Source organism: Macaca nemestrina, chromosome 4 (assembly GCF_043159975.1).
Source record: "Macaca nemestrina isolate mMacNem1 chromosome 4, mMacNem.hap1, whole genome shotgun sequence".
NCBI classification, from domain to species: domain Eukaryota; kingdom Metazoa; phylum Chordata; class Mammalia; order Primates; family Cercopithecidae; genus Macaca; species Macaca nemestrina.
This window is the reverse complement of record NC_092128.1, coordinates 62,767,432-62,790,077: the sequence shown is the minus strand read 5'-3', so window position 1 is coordinate 62,790,077 and position 22,646 is coordinate 62,767,432.

The window sequence follows — 22,646 nt, the reverse complement described above, 5'->3', positions numbered from 1 at the left end:
TGGGGGATTTTGTATATTATGACAGACTGTAATTTCAGATGGACTAACAAAAGGTATGAGAAATTCTGGCTTTGGTGGTCTACTAGAGGCAATACAGAGATACATAGGGAGGAGAGCTGGGGCAAGGAGGACTGGGAGGCTTGGCTTTCTGGTACTGATTGCCCTAAATAAGGATGTGGGGCTAGATGGAATTTTGTTGATGAGCTCTTAGAAAGTGGTGAGGGGTAGGTTCTAATTGAAGCTTCCTTGTGGAATTCTTCTCTTAGGAAGTTTCTAGTGGTGAGGCAGATAGCACAGGCCTCAGGGAGTTTCACTGGGAGCATTTAGCAATTGGTGGATCCTTACTCTAGAAGTAGGCAAGATGCAGCCAGCAAAGGGACAGCCTAACTGATGGAGACATAGTGAAAAAACATGTATTAGCAAGACTAACCAGATGTTTATTATTTCAAAAGAAATATATCTTAACTTACATTGTTTCATGAGCCCTCTTTCACAATTTCATGATTTCATACTTCAAATCCGGTTTGGAGCATTAATCATATGATCCAGGGTAATAATTCCTGTTGGACAGCTGTACTTCTGCTATGCTGTTTTGGGCTGCTTTAACTTACCATGTCAAACCCTTCTGCAAACTGCTACCAAGTCAGGATATCCTGATTGCAACTTGTTAGAAATCAAAATTCCAGTACTTCATATACGAGGTGAATGTTTTGCCTAAATATGATTCATTTCATATGCTTCTGAATTTTAATTAAATTTAAATTTAAATAACTTAAACCTAATTGACTGTAAGATTTTAAATTTAAATTTCCAACTTAGCTGTTTTTTTATTTCAATTTAGAATTTTAATTTATCTCAAATATAAACTAATTTAAATTGATTTAAAAAAACTCAGATATCTGTTGGATCCAATTTGGATTGGCCTGCTTCCATTTAAAGCCATAGGACCAGATGAATCACTTAAGAAGATGATACAAAAGGGAAAAAAAGAATTTAAGGAGAGAAAACTGGGATGTCCCACCATTCACAGATCTGGTAGAAAAGATAGAGTCATAAACTGCCTCAAAAGGAAACTTGTGGGGTTGCTTGAAATCTGGAAGCTGAAAGAAGGATGTTTTAAACAGTTAGCAGTTTCTTTCTTTAGCTGGAGGAGGTCTGTGGGCCAGAGAAAAGTCAGGGTCTTTCTCAAAGACAGATTTACGAGGTCCTCCATGTCCTGTGACAGTTTGGCAAAAGGATCCTAAAATGGCTGTGTTCTCCTAGTTCGCAAGTCTTAAAGCAGCCTGGGACACCTGATAAATTAATGATCACCTGATTAACTAATGCATGATAATTGAATTAATTATTGTCACCTGATAAACTATTATATAAATATATAAATTATATTCAGATTATTATATAAATTATTAAGAGTTATTAAAACCTTTCAAAGGTTGTCTCTTTCCTTGGAGTCTGGGTCTAATTGATGTGGGCACGTAGGGATTAAAGACAGATTTAGACACAAATTAGACTCGTTGGCAGACAGAAGCAAGGAACACCTGGATACCAAGAGGTAATTGTTGTCGTGCACGCATGTCCGTATCAATTTTTTATCCAGTCATCTGGAGGGTTTTACAAGCTTGGTATATTTGGTGTCTTATATCCTGCAGGTCCAAGATGTTTTGTTAATTACTCTTTTTTCTTAGAATGGCTGATACTTGAGTGGCTATCTGTAGAATAATGTTCATGAAATTCCTGTTATTTAAAATTTTTAGTAATAGTTTTCCACAAAACATCCACATACTTTCAGACTCTTATTTATTTCAAAGTTGCTGCTCATTAATGGATTAACATATAATTTTCTAATTTGAACATAGTAATTATTGCAATTTGTGGCATCTCAGATTATTATTATTATACTTATGATTTTTAATCTGTCACAGATGCTTTGACTAATTTATTACTATTTCAGTAATAATTAATTACTATTAGCTTTGTCGTATCCCAAAGCAATATTATTTACTTTGATGTAACACCTACTCCCTCAAAAATGCATAAAATTAGATGACAGGAATATATGTGAGTGATATTTAATTTAATTCTCTTCATGAATAAAAAGAAAAATTCCTCTAGGCATAAGGAAGAGCTAAAGAAATGTTATATTAAAAATGTTAAACTCTATATATTATATCTATATTTGATATGCAAACAATTACTTTATTTGACAAGTACACATCCCACAAGACACTTTGGATCAGAACAGCTACTACCCCTTCCTAGTATTAACATAATTACTATTTCTGTTGGTAGGAATGTTAAAACAGGCATAATGTTCAAAAATCTGTTATGTCTGTGAATAATTCTATATTCATTTGCCTGTAGGTTAAACTCATAGAAATTTCCTGTAAAGCTAATTCTTCTCCACAGGAGAATAAATCAATATAGAGATGCATATCATTAGGAAAGTAGCTTTCTGGTACATATGTATTCATTTAAAATGGTACTTGGTAGATTTCAATAGTTATTTACCTACTTGCTCTGCTTGATATAGAGAAAAATATTGCCCTCCTCTTAGATTTTGTATTACAGCATTTACTTTGTTCTGTGATTTCAACCTATTAGAGTAGACTAATTAAAATTATTTTATTTTATTATATATTTTATTACTTTCCCTCCTTCCCTCCAGTGGACTTACCAGAGATCAAGAGAAAAGAGCAACCTGCCTAGGTGCAAGCAAGAAGGATTTATATGATTATATAAAATTAGTGATAAAACCAACTGAAAGACAGTTATTTTATTATAATGCACCAGCAATTCTAAAAATTGATAAATTCTACAAAAAAAAAAATTCTACTTTCTACTCTGATAAAAACTTTTATTGTATTGATGTAAGTTCTTTTGTTTTGTTTTGTTTTTGAGAAAGAGTTTCGCTCTTGTGCCCAGGCTGGTGTGCAATGGCGTGATCTCGGCTCACTGCAACCTCCCCTACCCCCCAGCCACACTGAGCTCAAGCCATTCTCCTGTCTCAGCTTCCTGAGTAGCTGGGATTACAGGCACATGCCACCATGCCCAGCTGATTTTTTTTTTTTTTTTTTTTTTTTTGTATTTTTAGTAGAGACAGGGTTTCATCATATTGGTCAGGCTGGTCTCATACGCCTGATCTCAGGTGATCTGCCTGCATCAGCCTCCCAAAGTGCTGGGAGTACAGGCGTGAGTCACCGCAACTGGCCTATTGATCCAAGTTCTAAACAATGGTGTGTTCTGCTCGGTTTTAATACTGTAAATGTATACTTCAAATCAGCACAGTTTTATTACTCGTCTTTTAAAAACATTTTACTTTATATGGGAGTTAATCTGGAGAACTCCCTATTGTACATATGCGAACTCAACTGTATGTTCTCATTGGAGAGTAAATTTATAATGGTTTATGATTATTCAAGGTTACTTTTGTTATAATACCAGTCTCTACCTCTAGTTGACATTAGATAGTTCTGTGTTTAAACACTGACTGCAGTGTTATTGTAAAGATGAAGAAAAGACCTTGAGTTATTTCAATTCTATCATTCTACATAACCACCTGGAGTTATTTTTTGTATATAATTTAAAAAGTAAAACAGAGTACAAAATGCAAATTTTAATATTTTTCTTTGATAAATGCAAATGTTAGTTCAGCAATGAAATATTTTATGGAATTTGAATAATATCTTTTACATTGAAATTTAATTTAAAAATTGTTTTTCTTATTCGTTATTAAGCTGTAATGTTATCATATATCATGGAAATAGACCAATATACAGGGATGTTTTTCTCACTTTATATAAATGTATTAGTGTAATCAAGACATAATAATCATATAATTTATTTTTTGACTGTGAATTTTTTGTGTATTCATTTTAATTATAATTCAATTTAATTATAATTATATTATAATTAAAATAGGTATAAATATCTATTTATGGAGGGAGGGAGGGAAAGATAAAGGAAATAATCTAAATTATATATAGTATACATATATTTCAATAAAAGGATTGTAATTGCCCTCCTTGTTTTCTAGACATTATTAATTTATTTTTAGTTTACACATACAGCACTGATATTTTATTAATTTTATTTTGTGATTGATACTGAAGAGAATTTGTCATGAGCAGGTTAAAAATGATCTGTTCCATCTATCAGTGTCATATACACTAGTAACACCATTCTATTCCTCCACATCTTCCATCCTCCTTCTTTTCTCAAATATATTCTTTGTAACCAGTGTGTACTAGACACCAAAAAGGTTAAACTTCATATAAAATATACATGTCAACTTTAGATTATTCATAATAAATAGAATCATTTTCAGATATACTAAGGTGAAAACAATGCTAATTTGTAAGAATAAAATTACAATTAATTAATAAAAGTATCTCTATAGAAATACAGTTGAAGTAACTTGGCAAAATACAGAAACTGTAATAATTTATTCGTACTTGCCAATACTCATCCCTATTCACTTACCAGGCTTATAACTCAGGTGACTATATGTTCCAATTTGCATAGAACTATTCAGGTTTGCTTGGGATAGTCCCAATTTATGTCTGTCATTCTGATATAATTATTAATAGTGCTTACTTTCATTTTCAAAAGTGTTCTAAATTAGGCAATGAAATAATAAATGGCCTCATGAGGTCAACCCTTAATATTTGTAGGTCTAAAAGAAGAATGAACATAAAGGTCCATATGCCATGTATAAAATATTTTGAGGTTATAAATCAGTCACCTATTAAACTATATTATTTTTCCTGGGTATATGCACATTAACAATAAAATCTAAAAATACATTTAAACCTATTATTTAAAAAAATACAATTGAAAGTCAGCAAAATATTCGCAACAACTGAATTTGATTAGTATTATTGCACATGTCTAGTTGTTCTGTTTATGGCACAAATATGATACTTTGATTAGTGATAACATACAAAATACATAATTCATAGGTTGTTTTATATTTACCCCACAAAATGTGTGCTCCTTAAGAAAACTCACTGTTGTAATACCTTTTAACATAACTCGTGTTCTATTGACAATACAATAAAGTTCAACGTTTTTCAAGTCACAAAATGTTTCTTAAATAGTTTTTATTAGCTTCATGCTATAAATCATTGCAAATAAAAACCATTAAAATTCTTATGTAATATTTTAGTTTGTACCTAGATTTTACTACTCACGTTTAAGCATCTTAGTGTAATAAATTTTGTTATTGTAAAAACATTACAAAATATTTCATGTATCTTGCAAGTTAGCACTTATTAATATAATTCAAATTGTACTGTAAAATAAGAATCACTCTTCATGTGTATTACATTCAGAAGTATATTTTTAAAACTCTTAGTGCCATATGAATTTTTAATAATGTGGAATGTTCCTCAGCTGCCAATTGCAACTGCTGTGAATATAAACTTATTGGACAATAAATGCAAACTTTAAGATAAGCAAAACATTATTATCACACTCAGCATTACTGGGAAATATTACTTTGCTATTTAAGAATATTTTATATTCATTCTTTCAAAAGAAAATTATTTCCCAGTTAATTATGTATTATCTTTCCATTGCTTCTGCCTGCACTTCCGATAGCCCTTGCACCCTAGGCAGTGTCTGTTCCTAGTACTGGTTGCAATAAACATCCCACATGATCTAGTCCTTGTCTACTTCTCCAGTGGTCTTCCAGTCCTTTGCTAGCCATCTTCTCATGTGTTCAATGTACCATGATTATTCCATCATCCAGGACTGCAAATCTGGTCTTTCTGTTTTCTGGAAGGCAATTTCTGTTGGTCTTGTGTAGCTTCCTTTCTTGTTCATCAGGTCTTAGCTCAAATGCCACCTCCACTTGGGAATCTTCTTGCCCACCTGTTGTTCTTTTCTTTGAATATAGCACTCTATCTCATTGTCTTATTTTAGTTATTGCTATGGTCTGAATGTTTGTGTTCCCCCAAAACTTCTATGTTGAATCCCAGTTACCAAGATGTTGGTATTCCATGGTGGGACTTTGGGGGAGACAATTAGGTCATGAGGTCTCCAGAATATGGATAGTGCCTTTATAAAAGAGGCTATAGAAAGCCACTTTGCCCCTTTACCATGGAGGACAGAACCACAGCAAGAAGGCACTGCCTATAAGGAATTGGCCTGTGCTGGTTAATATTAGGTATCAGCTTGATTGGATTCAAGTATGTCTACATAGCTGGTAAAGTATTGTTTCTGGGTGTGTCTGTGAGGGTGTTGCCAGAGGGGATTAACATTTGAGTTAGTGGACTGAGAAAGAAAGACCTGTCCTCGGTGTGGGTGGGCACTATTCAATCGGCTGCCACCATGGCTAGAACAAAGCAGGTAGAAGAAGGTGGGATAAGTTGGCTTGCCGAGTCTTCCAGCTTTCAACTCTCTCCCATGCTGCATGCTTCCAACCATCCCTCCTGCCCTTGGACATCAGACTCCAGGTTCTTTGGCCTTTGGATTCATGGACTTATACCAGTGGTTTGCTGGGGGCTCTCGGGCCTTTGGCCACAGTCTGAGGGCTTCACTGTCGGCTTCCCTACTGAGGTTTTGGGATTCACAGCCACTACTGGCTTCCCTGCTCCTCAGTTTGTGGATGACCTATCGTAGGACTTTGCCTTGTGATCGTGTGAGCCAATTCTTCTTAATAAACTCCCTTTCATACATACATATGCCCTATTAATTCTGTCCCTCTGGAGAAGTGTGACAAATGCACAGCCCTCACAAGTAGCTGCTGGTGCCTTGATCTTGGACTTGCCAGCTTCTAGAACTGTGAGAAATAGATATATTTTGTTTATAACTTACCCAGTCTGAAGTATTTTGTTCTAGCAGCCTGAACAGATTACGACAGTTATTTACATCTTTTGTTTCTATATAGTATTCATTTATTATTGTTATTTGTGTAATCCTTATTTACCCATGAGAATCTGAGGTTTGAGTGTACTTTGGTATCTCTGCTGAAACTAGAACATGTATTAGGTGCTCAATAAACATTTATTATGGAATAGCACCCTGTTGTCTCAATTTTCTTTATTTCTGTCTTGGGTTATTATTTAATGACAACGAAAGAATAATCAAATGCCTACTGCACTTATTACAAGTTGTCGTATTCATTGGGATTCTACTTTAAGTAAAGAAAATGCACTGTGATTATAACAAAAATCTATGAAATTCTATTCAGTGAATGAAATAGAATTGGCTCAGAAAAGGTTGTAAAGAGAAAGTATTAGAGAAACACAAATCCACTACTTCACCCTATTTGCATACTATACCTCCAAGTTCCTGAAGAGTCTCAACAAAGTTCCAATTCTATGATGTAATATATGGAAGTAACTGTGATTTAATCCATAGACTTAAGTATGTTTTGTTGTAGACGAATCTGAGCAAACAGTTGGAGACTTCTCTACACTTGAAAAACTAAGGCAGGCTTTATATTCTGACACTGTCATCACTAGAAATGAATAAAAAAGAGGCCCTAACTATTAGAAATAAGTACCTTTGAGGCTTTTTATAAAGTGAACTTCATTTATAACCTTTACAAGCAGGGACTCTGGAGACAGACATCTTTGGTCAAAATAGCATTTCTATCACATAGCTATGGCAGGTTACTTAGCCTTTCATCAAGAAAAAAAGTTGTGCATGAGTATTAAATGGATTAATACATGTAAAATATTTAGAACACCATAAATGTTTATTAGTAGTTTAATAATACATAATTAATATATTTATCTTTTATATGTTTTTGATTATTTTAACCTTGTGAAGTATGACTAAGGGTGGTGATATTACTCTAATTTTCTAAAATGGAATTTTGAATTTAGAAAAGCAAATGAGTTTTTTCAGGTCAGGACAATGGAGTTAGAAAAAAATATGTTCATTCTTTCACATCGTTTGCTACAACTGATGCATTGAGAGGGTTGATTTTAATATTAAGAAACATTTTACTTAGTTCTTCTTTTCCAGAACCATTTATGTAACCTGTAATTGCCAGTACTTTTTTGTGTCACAATCTTGTGACTCATGAATGATGTGGACAAGAGCTCTGATTAAAAGGAGATGTTATGTAACATGGGAGTTGTTGAAATTATAATGTTCCTAGGAGAATATCATCAATGGCTCCACAAGAACAGGGGCAAGGTCAAGGGAACACAATGTGTTTAAAGCACATACCCAAGGACTTATTACAGGTACAAAATGACTAAACATTTTTTCTTCTGAGTAATTGCTGCTTTCTTCCCAATGATACCCTTTTCTTTATATTCTCCTACCTCATAAACATAAATTTCTAAGATACCAAATTTCCCCCAATTCTCAACAAAATAAAATTTTAAATCAGCCCTCACTTTCCTTCTCTCACCTTAAAATTACCCAGCACAAGCCAAAACCTTATAAGAAACACCCTAAGATTCAGTTCCTATATGTGTTGTCTCATGCTTCAGTCAATCAAAACTCTGTTTTTAAAAGATATATTTCCTGTGAGCTGTGATCAGCAGGCTTTAAATTGTCCTTTAGCTCAAATAATATAGAAAGTGATGAAGCAGATTTGCACACTGTGGGCACAGCTTCATTTCATCTCTCCCTGGATTTGTACTACTACATTGTAGTCTAATGGACCAGAGTTAATCATTAATTAACTTATGAGCAAGAAAGTTAGGAAAGATGGTATTTTATTTGAACTAATATGATTTTAATAGACCAATAGCTTGTCTTAAAAAGTGTATTCTGGGCCAGGCGTGGTAGCTCACGCCTGTAATCCCAGCACTTGGTGAGGCCAAGGCAGGTGGATCATGAGGTCAGGGGCTCGAGACCAGGCCAGCAAACATGGTGAAACCCTATCTCTACTAAAGATACAAAGCATTAGCCAGGCATGGTGGCATGTGCCGGTAATCCCAGCTACTTGGGAGGCTGAGACAGGAGGATCTCTTGAACCCAGGAGGCAGAGGTTGCAGTGAGCGAAGATCACACCATTGTACTCCAGCCTGGGCCACAGGGCGAGACTCCATCTCAAAAAAAACAAAACAAAACAGTATATTCTGTTAAATGTCTTAGATTGATGCTTTACTCTGATTGCTCTGTTTAATAGCATATGTCAACTATGAGATTAAAATACATACACATAATGGAGCACTATTCAGCCATTAAAAGAAAATGAGATCTGGCCTGTAATCCCAGCACTTTGGGAGGCGAGGCGGGCAGGTCACCTGAGGTCAGGAGTTCGAGACCAGCCTGGCCAACGTGATGAAACTCCTGTCTCTACTAAAAATACAAAAATTAGCTGGGTGTGGTAGTGGGCACCTGTAATCCCAGCTACTCGGGAGGCTTAGGCAGGAGAATTGCTTACACCCCAGAGGCAGAGGTTGCGGTGAATGGAGTTCGCACCACTGCACTCCAGCCTGGGTGACAGAGCTATCTCGATAAATAAATAAATAAATAAATAAATAAATAATGAGATCTTGTCATTTGCAACAACAGGGATGTAACTGGAGCTCATTACGTTAAACAAAATAAACCAGGCCCCGAAAGACAAACTTCACACGTTCTCATTTATTTGTGAGAGCTAAAAACTGAAACAATTAAACTCATTAGAGATACAGAGTGGAATGATGGTTACCAGAGGCTGGGAAGAGTAGTGCGTGGAGGCAGGGAGTGGGTATGTTTAATGGTTACAAAAAAAAGTAGATAGAATGAACAGGACTTATTATTTGATAACAGGGTGATTATAGTCAACAATAATTTATTATACATTTAAAAATAACTAAAAGAGTATAATTGCATCATTGGTAACACAAAAGAGAAATGCTTGAGGTGATGGATACCCCATTTACCCTGATGTGATTATTACACATGGCATACCTGCATCAAAATGTTCCATATACCACATAAATATATACACCTACTCTGTACCCCAAAATTAACAAATTTAATAAAACAATTTTAAAAATTAAAAAACACTTAACAGTTCTTCAACTTTTTTTAGATAGAGTACATTTACAGGTTTGTTAAAGTGGTATATTGCAGTCAGGTAATCTATATAATACACAATAAGATGATCAACCCATGCCCTCCTCTGTCCCACCTCTACTATTAATAGTGGTGTCTTTCGTACCCATGTTTATGTCCACGTATGCTTAATGTTTAGCTATCACTCGTAAGTCAGAACATGCAGTATTTGGTTTTCCATTCCTGTGTTTATTATGGTCTCCAACTCCATCCATGTTGCTGCAAAGGACATGATTTCATTTTTAAAAAAATATTTTTTTTCTAGATTTATTTTTTTAATCAGGGCTCAAACAGTAATCCATGGATACATGCTGATATTATATTGAGATTATAAAATTACCAAATACTGAATTATTTTTTAAAAGGGTCATTGGAGTGTGTAATTTTATTTAGCAGTATATAAATTCATATTTTGTGAAGTTAGTTAATTTTAGAATTTATAGTCTGTCACATTGGGGAGGATGCTGTCAAATCCACCCCTCTTTCTCTTTCCTTTGTGTTTCTGCTTGACAACAGTGATATACTATTGGCAAACACAACTTTAGTACACTAAAAAAAATTAAAACAGTCATTGCTATATGGTCTAAATATATGTTAGTAAGAGTAGCATTTAGAAGTTCTTTTACTCTATTTTTTTCAAAAATATTTTTTCCTTGTTTCTAGTTTGTTTTTGCTTATAAGCTTTATCAAAAATTTTCTCAAAGTGCTTATGCTTTCAGAATAATCCATGGGGTTAGCTCTCCAACACCTTTATTACTTAATGAAAATAATATCGTTCTATAAAAGGTCAAGAATAGAGAAAATGTTTTGGCCATAACAGAGTGAAGAATTCAAGATGGAGACAAATCGCCTTAACCCACCGCTTCCTAAACACTCTCCATTTCCCCATTTCCTCAGATTAATGTTTTTTTTTTTAATTGGAATTTCTTATTCTATTTGATGACTATGGAGATGAGGAATAGTGGTGACATTTGGGTGGCAGGCTACAGTACATTATGAAATGAAGCTGCAAAACATGATAATACCTCCGTTAGAAGAGCCCTCAGAGATAATAAGTGTCGTAATTCTATTACAGATAGTGATCAGGTTATTATCTTTAGGTAGAGGCACAACTTACTTACAGTTTATTGAATTTTAATCTGATTCTGTATTTCTGCATGTTAAACCGAGCTACACAACAGGCCTGTCGTTTCACTAAGAAATACCGTAAACCTGAGAAAAATATCCATTAGGAATAGGAAGAACAAGGACCCATTATTGTTCAATGTTAGCATTAAAGCTGAACCTGAAAGAACCTCATCACTTTAAATCAGAAGCTGAGCGAGTAATATATTTGAATCCCAGTGATTTATCATCAGTCTAGATTCTAGTACCAGGACCAGGTGACTCAGAAGTGGTTACACAGGGTGACTGGAGTCAGGGAGTGATGGCAGGACCTAGCAGACCTAGCATCTAATTTTTCTCACAGCATACACAGTATAAAACTAATTTTACTAATATTATTGGGCTATATTTTAGGTTTTAGACAATGTCTCCTGGTAGCATTAAAAATAAAAATAAAAAAACCCTTAACATTTCTGATTAGGCATACTGAAATCCACAAAAAATGGCACATTGTTAGTAAGCATTCTATCTTCCTTTATGAGAGAATATTTGAAGTGCAAGACCAAAAGATGGAAAAATACAATTCCATTTAAAACATAATAAAGCTTAGATGGGGCAAAGAATTTAGAAACATAAATTTCAGCATTTCTATGAGATCATTGCATCAAATATTATTAAAGTTTAGATTTCAAGGGTGAAATGCAGGTCCTATCTAAATTCTTTTTTCTTGCAAATTCATTATCTTTCCCAGTCTCAGAGGACCTGGTTGTGATATGCTTACAAATTGAATTAATACTTGGGAATTTATTCAACACACAAGTTTGTGCTGTGTGCCAGAAATTCTTCTAGTTGTGGGGGCTAGAGCAATACTCTGTGGAAACATGTGTCAAATGTACATCTGCTCCTGCATTGTGGCAAAGTCATATTCTACAAAGGCAGAAATATATTTAATGTCCTAGAGAGCCTCTTAATCAAAAGTGTAGCTGACCAAGTATCAGCTTAAATATCATCTCTCCAGAGATGGTTTCTCTCACCACTCTTCCTAAATTAGAATTCCACTGTTATTTATTCTCGATTCTCTTTCCTTCAAGCATTCATTTGATTTCAATTTTGCTTTTTATTTTCTGTATACCCATTATACTTTAAGCTTTCCGAGATCAGGAACCAAATCATGATTAGTCAGCAATGTAACTTGCATTTAGCACTATGCCTGCCCCAAAGCACGTTTATTTTGTCTTCATCTAGGGTTTCAACAACATTTAGTTTTGGCCATGGTATTATATATCATTTTGATGGTACAGGATGGGTTTTTTTAAATTAACTTTTGTTTCATTTGTGTTGAGTCACAACCAGAGGAGGAAGTAAGGAAGAGAAGCAATGTCTGTCACATGTTTCTACATGCTATTTCTTTTTTTAAAGAACAAAAGAAATAAAACTTTATTTGTTATGAAAGAATTGCTCATGATAACAAATTTTAATCTACAGAAAAAAGCTTTAAACTTTTAAAATTTTGAAATAATTACAGATTTACAGCTATTGCAAATACAGTATAAAGAGGTCTTGTGTACCCTTTCTCCAGTTTTCTTCAGTGTTCACATTTTACATAACCATAGTAAAATATCAAATTCAGGAAAATGACGTTGGCACATGTGTAAAGCCATATATCATGCTATCACATGTGTAAATTCATTTGAACACCACCACAAAAGATACAGAACTAGTCAAACATCACAATGGTCTCCCTTATGCTACCCCTGATAGTCACACTCACCCTCCTCCCCACTGCCTTCCATGAACTCTGACAACCACTAATGAGCTTCCCACTTCTATCACTGTTTTTGAGAATGTTATGTAAGTGGAATTACATGGTATGTAACATTTTGGGATTGGCATTTTCAGTAATCATAATGACTTTGAGATGTGTTCAGATTGTTATTTGCATACTTTCATTTCTGAGTAGTATTTCACTGTATGAGTATAACACAGTTTATTCAACCATCCACCCACTGAAGGGCATCCAGACTGTTTCCTGTTATTTTGCTATTACAAATAGAGCTGCTGTGAATAAGTACATATAGAATTTTGTGTAAAACACAGTTTTGATTTCTATTTTTATTTATATATTATTTTTCAGTGTTCCTTTTATTATTTCTAATAAAATAAGTAAAAGTTTTATGAAAAGTGACTCACTATGAAATATTTGAAGCTATAGAAAAATTTAAAGGAAAAACAATGATCTACATTTCTACAAATGAAAGTCACTATTACTCCATTGGTATTTTTCTTTGCATATATATATTTTTACTTTTAATGTACAAGATACTTATGCTGTGTATAAATAGTTCTAGTTATAATATATAAATGCAATATCATTCCTGATTTTTTCTTTACCATTTTAAAATAATGATTATAAATAAAGAATGAAGGAAAGATACTCACATATACAAATAAACATAATTTATTTGAAATGAAGCATAATAGTAAAATATATGCCCCCCAACCCCACTACTCAGTGTAAGAAATAGAACATACCACTACCATGGACACTCCCTTCGGGTTTCTTTGTTTTATTCATTTATTTTAGATTTTTTAAAGAACATCTTCTCAATCATACTACTCAAAGCAGATGTCATGTTTCCTAGACAAAAATTTAAATAAGGAGATGTAAGAGACCCATTGGTTTTGTAACTTACCATGGTTGGTAATACATATTTTACTCTTCTTCTCAATGCCTTAAAAAAAATTCTTACTGAAACCATCAAAATTGTCTTCCTTTGAGAATCCACTGATTTAAATCTCTTTCAAGTAAAGGGCCAGTTAGTGTTAGACTGTAGTAGATCTTTACAAACCAGTGGAATTAAAAATCTTACCTGTGAGTATTTTTTTGTAGTTTTTGGTTGTTGTGCAGTTAAAGAAGCTGATTCATCTTTTTTTTCTACTTTATTATTCAAAAGAATGCACTGTTCTTGAATTGTGAATATAAAATTTTTGGATATAAATTAGTTTCATTCTACGTGTTCCATCAGAAAGCTATTTTTGATCAAAATTATACTGAAGTATATGATGTTTACTTTGTTTTATGTATTGTACTTTTGCTAAATATTATTAGGTTTATATAGTTCAAACTATAATTCTCCAATTTTTCAAGGAATATGAAATTTATATTTATACATATCTGTTTTTTTCAATTTTTCGTCATGCCAGACTCCTCCTTACTCCCAGAAAAACTATTATTGGTAACAACAAAAAAAGAAAACTACAGGTTTGATAAACATAGATGCAGAAATTGTTAACAAAATACTAGCAAGACAAATTCAACAGCACATTAAAAAGATCTTTCACCATACCAGGAATCCAAGGATGAGTTCACTGTAGGCAAATCAAAACAGCATGCTACATAAAATTAACAGAATGAAGAACAAACATCATATGATCATTTGAATAGATGCAGAAAAAAATTCAACAAAATTCACATTTCTTTATGATAAAAATTCTCAACAAATGAGGTGAAGAAAGAATGTACCTCAACACAATAAAGGCCATATATGACAAACCTACAACTAACATTATACTGAATAAAGAAGAGTTGAAAGTTTTCCTCTAAGATCTCAAACAAGACAAGGATGCCCAGTTATACCACTTCTATTCAACATATTACTGAGAATCCTTTTTAGAGCAACCAACAAAGAGAATGACATAAAAGGCATCCAAATTGGAAAGGAGGAAATTAAATTGTCTTTGTTTGCTGATGACATAATCTTATTTTATATCTATCTACCTATCTATCTATACACACACACACAATGAAATACTATTCAGTTATAAAAAATATTGAAATCCTGTCATTTGTAACAATATGGATGAACCTGGAGGACATTGCATTGAGTGAAATAAACCAGGAACAAAAAAACATATACTGCATTATCTCATTCTTATGGAATCTATACATGTTAAACACATAGAAGTAGAGAGTAGAATGGTGGTTATCAGAGACTGGAGTGGTTAAGGGGTGGAGAGTTGGAAAGATGTTGGTCAAAGGATACATAATTGCAGTTAGATAAGAGGAATAAATTTCAAGAGATCTATTGTACAGCAAGATGACTTTAGTTGATGACACATTGCACTTTTGAAAAATGTAAAGAGAGTGAATATTATGTGCTCTTACCACAAAAACCATAACTGTGTGAGGTTACACATTTGTTAATTGCTAGATTAATTAGCTAGATTAACCATTTGACAATGTATATGTACTTCAAAATGTCATGTTCTACATTTTTATATAGATGTAGAACATGACATGTAGAACATGACATTTACTCCAAATACTGTATTTGCTGATTTTTGAAAAGAAAAACAGTCATTGCAATACAATTTATTTAGAGCATATTAAAATTTAATAAAGACAATTCCCTGTTGATGCAATCGGAAATACTACAAAATCGAATTAAGGAAGCTCTATATAGATTCTAAGTATTTTCTATCTGTTATTATCTTCTGAATATTTGGGAAATTTAATATGAGAAAATGCTTCTATTGAGATCTGTGTCAAACATGGCAGAAATGCAATGATCCTAACCCCTGTACCCCAGATGTCAGAGAGTTTTCATTTTGAGAGTATTAGGTCATGCTGTATATATATATACACACATACACATATATTCATATTTAATTTTTAATGAATAAATTATGGGAACTTTAACCCATACCAGTTTGATTGCTGGAAATTAGTTCCACTCAAAGTGTCAGCCCATTGTTTCTATGAGTTGTTTACAGAGCTTCTCATGTATATTTAGAACCACTCTGTCAACTGTGATCACTCTGCAATATTCACCTCATTTTTTTCCTTGTCTATTCTGGCTCTCACATGTTCACTTCCTCTGGGTGCAGAGCCACTGGATATTGCCAGCTATTTCCTAACCATGGCTGATTACAGATTTTTTTTTTTTTTTTTTTTTTTTTTTTTTACAGACCTCAAGGTTTCAGAATTTTTATTCCCTAATTATAACTATGCCTTTGTCTCCAGAGCCTTAAAATAGTTCCCACAAACTTTTTCTGCTAGCTTCTGACTATTCTTGCCTAGATATTTTCCAAGACTTATAAAGAGCAAGCAAACAAACCAAAACAAAACAAACATACAAATGAACTCCAATTCTGTTCATTTCTGTACTCCTGAAGCCACAGAAGTCATATTGAGTTCAAAGGACAACACTTGGAATAGAAACTATAGTTATATCAGCTTCTCTATTTGATTGTAAGTGCATCTCCTTCATGTTTCCCAGGTATCATATGTATGTGATGTATGTGTAAATTTATATAAATGGTAAATATATATTTCTCTGAATACAGAAAAAGCCAAAGTCTTCCTTCCCACAATATCTGTACATAGCACCTGGGACCTAGACCAGCAATCTATTCATTTATCAAATATTTATTGGGGGTGACTAGTATGTCCTAGGTATTGTACAAGTGGGGGAACTTACTCTCATAGACTTTACATTCTAGAAGGGAATAAAAGGCATCCCAATTGGAAAGGAGGAAATTAAATTGCCTTTGTTTGCTGATGATATAATCTTATATCATATATATCTAGACACACACAATGAAATACTATTCAGTCAAAAAAAGATTGAAATCCTGTGATTTGTAACAACATGGATGTTGGGGAAGGGAAGATATAACAAGTGAGAAAACACATAAATTTGAGAGTTGGCATTTGGCAGGGTATGAATATATGTTAACAGGAAGTGGGGGGTGCAAGTCATTTAAATAGGGTACTTAAGGAAGGATAGTCTCTGAGGAAAGATCTTAAAGATGAGACTTTGCAAACAGCTGAAGAAAGAACATTCTGGGGAGGGCAAGATTCTATGGGGGAGAAAGTGGTAGTGAACTCAACAGAAATAAAACAGGTATGCTGAAGTTTACAACAGAAAGAAAACAGGTATGCTCTTCCAGGGGAAAGAGTGAAAGTAGATGAGATCAAAGAAGGAAGCCAAGTACCAAGTTTTACTATAAAGCATATAGGAAGAATTGGGAAATTGCTGGATTGAGGTATGGGGTCACTGTGGAGTCTATAATATTTTGGTTGGGGTGGGGGGCAGGGGAAGGGGTTTGCTTGTTTGTTTGTTTGTTTGTTTATTTGTTTTGCACTCTTTAAAAGATGGAAGTATGTTGGTAGGCTAAGCCAGTGAACAGGGAGAGTCTAATGTCACAGGATAGAGGCTATGGCAGAGGAGCAGAGAAGTTTAATTGGAAGAAATCCAGAGGCATCTGGAGAGATTCACATTTGATAGAGTGAGAATAATTTTCTGGTTGTAATAGAATACTCATATAGGCTCAAATAGGTCTGTAGATATAATGAAGGAAATGGGGAAATTACTGCTATGAAGCAGCAAAACTGCCTTTGTGAGATAAGAGAAAATAAACAGATACAAGTATATATGACAATGAGTTACAATGATATTTGAGTAGCAGCAAGATTTTTATTTCACAAAACAGTCTCAACTTTTTTAAGTCAATATTTCTTGCTACAATGTAAAAATTCAACTGATTATTTTTAAAAGTTGAATATAAATGTAATCATTTGTGCTTATTGAATAACTTACTGTGTATTAAAGACAAAGAAAAGAAGCTTTAGGTTACTAGTCTGGTAGAAATCTTAAATTTGTTGTATGCTATGTAAGAATAGGTTGGGCCTGTTTCACTAACACAAAATGGCTTGTCTTTTCAGCTGTAAGATGGTTCAGGCCAATTGGTATATTCTGAAATTATTTTCTCCAAGATAAGGCTGATCAACAGGAAGCAGAGAAAAGATAATTTTGACATAGAGAATACGAATATTATTCAGAATTTTACTTTTAAACTCACATAAGGAAAGAGTGTTCATAAGTTTGAGCACTTCTCTTAAAAATTGTTAATGAGTCAGAGTAAGTTAGGAGAAGTTGTTATTACCATATAAGTATTTTACAAATATCAATGAAATTAATTTTATGGCATGATATTTCTGTATACATTACTTTTTATTTATAAATCTTATATGCTTGATCTGGAATTAAATTGTATTGGTTAAGTTTGTTTAAACATTACTTAAAGTTGGCTGAAGAGGATTTCAGAATGACAACATTCAGAACAGTACATATAATCATTTGTTTGATAAATGGGAAAAATACATATGTATTTATATTTAATTTATATATATATTTTCTGGAAAAAATTAAAAAACATAAAAGTATCTCTGGAAAGATTTAAAAACAGATATTGTTTTCTTCAGGAAGAGGAACAGAATAATGAGAAGTGAGATGAATATTTTCATTCTTGCATTTTCTACCTCTTGATTATTGATGAACCATTGAAGAGGATAAGCACTCAAAAGGATAATTACTTGAATGTAAAATTTTGCAGAAATAACACATATTAAAATATAAGCACTTGCTGTTTATGTGGCTGTATTTAAAATCTATGGGTTTTTTTCTTCTGGTTGTAAAAATCTCCTGAGAAGTAAATATAATGAGCAATATAACCTAGAAAGTAATATCCATTATTTTTAATGGTCTGGTTAGCCCTTAATTAAAACTTTAATGTTAAAACAGAAGGATATTATTAGGCTCTGTGAAATCATGGGTATGTCAAAAGTGGTCTCCTATCTCAAAAAGTCACGTTTATCTCACATTCTCTATTTAATGGATACACTTAAAATTGGTGGCAAATTGTAATGGAGTAGAAGGCTTTCCTACATAGTGGCTGCATTTAAAGTTCCAAGAAAGATGTTCCAAGAATAATTTGCACTAAAGATAAACAACTAGATAAGCTGTGAGGCTATTCAAATTCCTTAACCTGATGGGTAGAGTTTGTTAAGTTAAACTTATATATTGGTTTGAGAGTGATTGGTGGTGACAAAAATTCAAAATAAAGAGTCATAAGATATTTGCACCTCTAAAAAGATACCGCACTCTTTTAAAATACCAATTTTAATCTATTAGGAATTGGTCAAATTTAAATACATGTTTTATATTATATGTTTCAGTCTATCTAGTTTATTTTTCATAATGGCTTTTGAAAACTATCACCATAACAAGACAAATCTGGGGGAAAACAGAAAGGCATATGTGGAGAACCAGGGCCATCAAGTGCCTATAAACATATGACATCTCAAAGTCACCACTACTTGGTCACATAACTTTTCTTCAATGTGCTATCTCATTACCGCATGCTCCAAACTTGGGAAACAGAAGCATTGTGATTATTTTCAAACCAATTCCCAGAAAATCTGGTTCTTTCTTCCTTTAGTGCTTCTCTCAGCCCCATGCAAACCCTCTCACCCCCACATACACACTTCATTACAAATTGGTACATGTATGAAGCCACCTTAAGGAATTTAAAAATTTTTAATATAAAATAGCTCTTAAAAGACTTTAGTAGGCATAAAGTCACATGGAGTGTTTGCTGTTTAAAGCATATTTTCTAGCCTCCTCATAGAGCTTTTAATTTTACAGTTGTAGGTAAGAGATAAGCATCCTAAACAATTATTTCACTGATAAATAATTTGATAAATTCTGGTATAAAGGATTTTATACCTTTGATAAATTCTGGTATAAAGGAATCTCAATTACAAATTAAGTGCACACAGAAGAGGTAAGTTAAAGATCTACAATTCCGAACATTTCAGAAGTTAACTTGACAAACTTGGCAACGGCTCTCTAATGCCTTTCGTCCTCAGTGGTTGCCTCTAAGACCCAGAAGGAAGTCTCATACAGACTGCGTGGCTTCAGTTGTTTTCCTGTAAGTCATGAAAACTTCATCTCATTAGAATTCCTTATGTTAAGAGCACAGTCATAGTCTTTATTAGCCTCCCCGCTCCTAAACAGTATTATTGGAATCCTTGCATCTTCCAAATTTCTCCCTCATTTACTGCCCCTGTCTAGATCGAAAGATCTCATCTTTCCTAATGTGAGCCAGCTCTGATCTTGCTCATAACCCTGATACCACAGAATTATTAACAGGAAGTTTCCAGCTATCCATCCTGTGTATCCACATGCACTGTGCATTCATAGCTGAGAAGAACTTGCCTGTACCCTAGCTTTAAGGCTATTGTCTCTTCTCAGACCACATTTTAGTAGCAAATAACATTTTTCTATTGTTAGCAGAACAGTGGAAAATGATTTTTTTGAAGTAAAACAGAACAAAATACAGTTCCTGATCAAAATCACCTAGATGATTTTCATGCTAGAATATTACCCCTACACACCCACATACTCACACCTACATTAGCATTTTAAAATGCACACTCACAAGTTTTTAGCTAAGAAGTCCTGTATTTTTTTAAGTGTTTAATTTTTACTTAACCAAAATGTACTTCACATATTTGCTAATTTAACCTTGTATTTCCCGCTGTTAAACATTCTGTGAATGGGCTATGAAACACGATTTGAAAACTACTGACAGAGAATGATAGCATTCTCATAGCTGAATATTACTGCAGTGTCTTGGTCATCAGCCAAAGGGTAATACTAAATTTAATTATGAATATATAATTTAAGAAAATCCTATGCTGACAAATTCAAGACTCTTCAAAACTAGAAAGAAGCAGCTCACCTGAATTGGATAGTTTTAGATTTATGACTGAGCTAATCTTAGGGAACTGGTTTTTGAACAGTAAATCAACTTGCGTAATTCAGCAATAAATAAAATCAATCAGACAAAATTGGACTTTGTGTCTTTTTAATATTGGATTATTCTGTAAAATAATTATTTCTTTGTATAAGTCAGAATAGAACTAAAACAGGTGAGTCAGTAATATTTGTAATATTATGTTCTATGATATATCTGCATTGTGAAAAAAATAGATGGAAGGAGATGACTTGCTGAGAAAATGACTTCGGGTGGCAGACAATGTGCTATGCATTGAAATACAGAAGTGAATGATGCTAGTTGCTGCTTTCATTTTTATTAGTTCCAATCAGAGGAGAGTGAAAATCAAAAAGGGTAATACAGTGTTGTAAGTACTATGATGGCCATTAGCGTAAGGCAGAGTGGCACCACAGATCATTAGAATCCATAAAATATTACTCTTTTTGGGTTTATAAAATTAAATCAAATTTCCTTTCTGGTCATTTTTATTTTGAAAAGTGAGTGTGAGGCATGAAATTACTTACTTTTATTTACATTTACTGCCAGTTGAATAATGGATGAATAGCATAGGCAACCTACGATCAGGATTTGGGGTGACAGACATAAAGTTAAAAACAGTTGACATTGACATAGAAATAATGGAAATAGTGTTTATGGGCCATAATGATAAGAAATGGATTGGATTTATTTATGGCATCTTTGCCAAATCATGTGGTAAACCAGTGATATAATTTTATTTGGTTATTAGAAAATTGTGTTTCTTTAAAATATCAAAAATAATTGGCTATGTTTCATGGATTATGCTATTAAATAAAGGACACTTTACTTATCCTAAGTCAGGCAGAATAGGAGAAAAAAATCTTGGCATTTGAAACAAAGACAGGAAATAATTTAGCAATATGGTGAATTAACTCTCCTAAGGAAGAGGGTAATTTGATAAGTTGTCCTGTCACAGGGGCATGCTGGGCATATGACTTCCTGATGACTGGGGAATTTTTAATTAATTAAAACTAGTGAGAGAGTGAGGCAGTGGACATTTTGTTTATAATGGACATTAGATCAGAAGCATCCAGGGGCCTGTGGCCAATCTTCAGAGATTTTGCTGAGTAAGGATGGCTGAGTCTCTGTGATGAGCCACATTAATTATGGGCAAGGTCCAACAACAAGGAAAAACCACTTCAGGGGCTACTTAACAAATGCGAGTGGGCTAGAATAAACTTGGTTCTGGAGATTTTCATCAGCTCGATAAATAGGTAAGACTTCAAGATAATTATTTTGGGATCGTTAATATTTAGTGTATAATGTTTCTCAAAATGTGAACCATCTGATTCCTGTCCTTAGCCGAGCTCAACCCTATACTGAGCTCCACTTACTATCTTTCAGACTGGGTCAATTAACAAATGCCCATGTGTATTTTGTGCACATTGAACTTTGAGAAACACTGGTGAATATAGGCAGACAGACTCATCACACTGCATGCTTTACTTGAAATTTTACGTCTTTTATTTTTATATCTTGCAGAAAAATGTTCACTCGATTTATGCCGTTTGGCAAAAAAAAGATCTGTATTGTAGACAAAGAACTATTGTCCTAGATTCCCCTAGTCACCTAGTAAACACTATTTCAACCATATTATTTCCTGGCTGCTAGAAGGAAATAATAAGGCTGAAAATGCAGAGATTCATTTTTCTCTACCTTCAAGCCCAATATGGAAAAGGGAAATTGAAAATTTTCCTGGAATATTTCTTCTGTGATACAAAGACATAAATAAGGAGAAAATCTCTTTCCTTCTTCCTTTGCATTTTTTTTTTTTTTTTTTTTTTGTGTGTGTGTGTAAGTTATAGTGCTTGATGCTTTGGTGCTTATAGGTATTGAGTATTAAGAGAAGCCAGGCTAATGAGACTGAC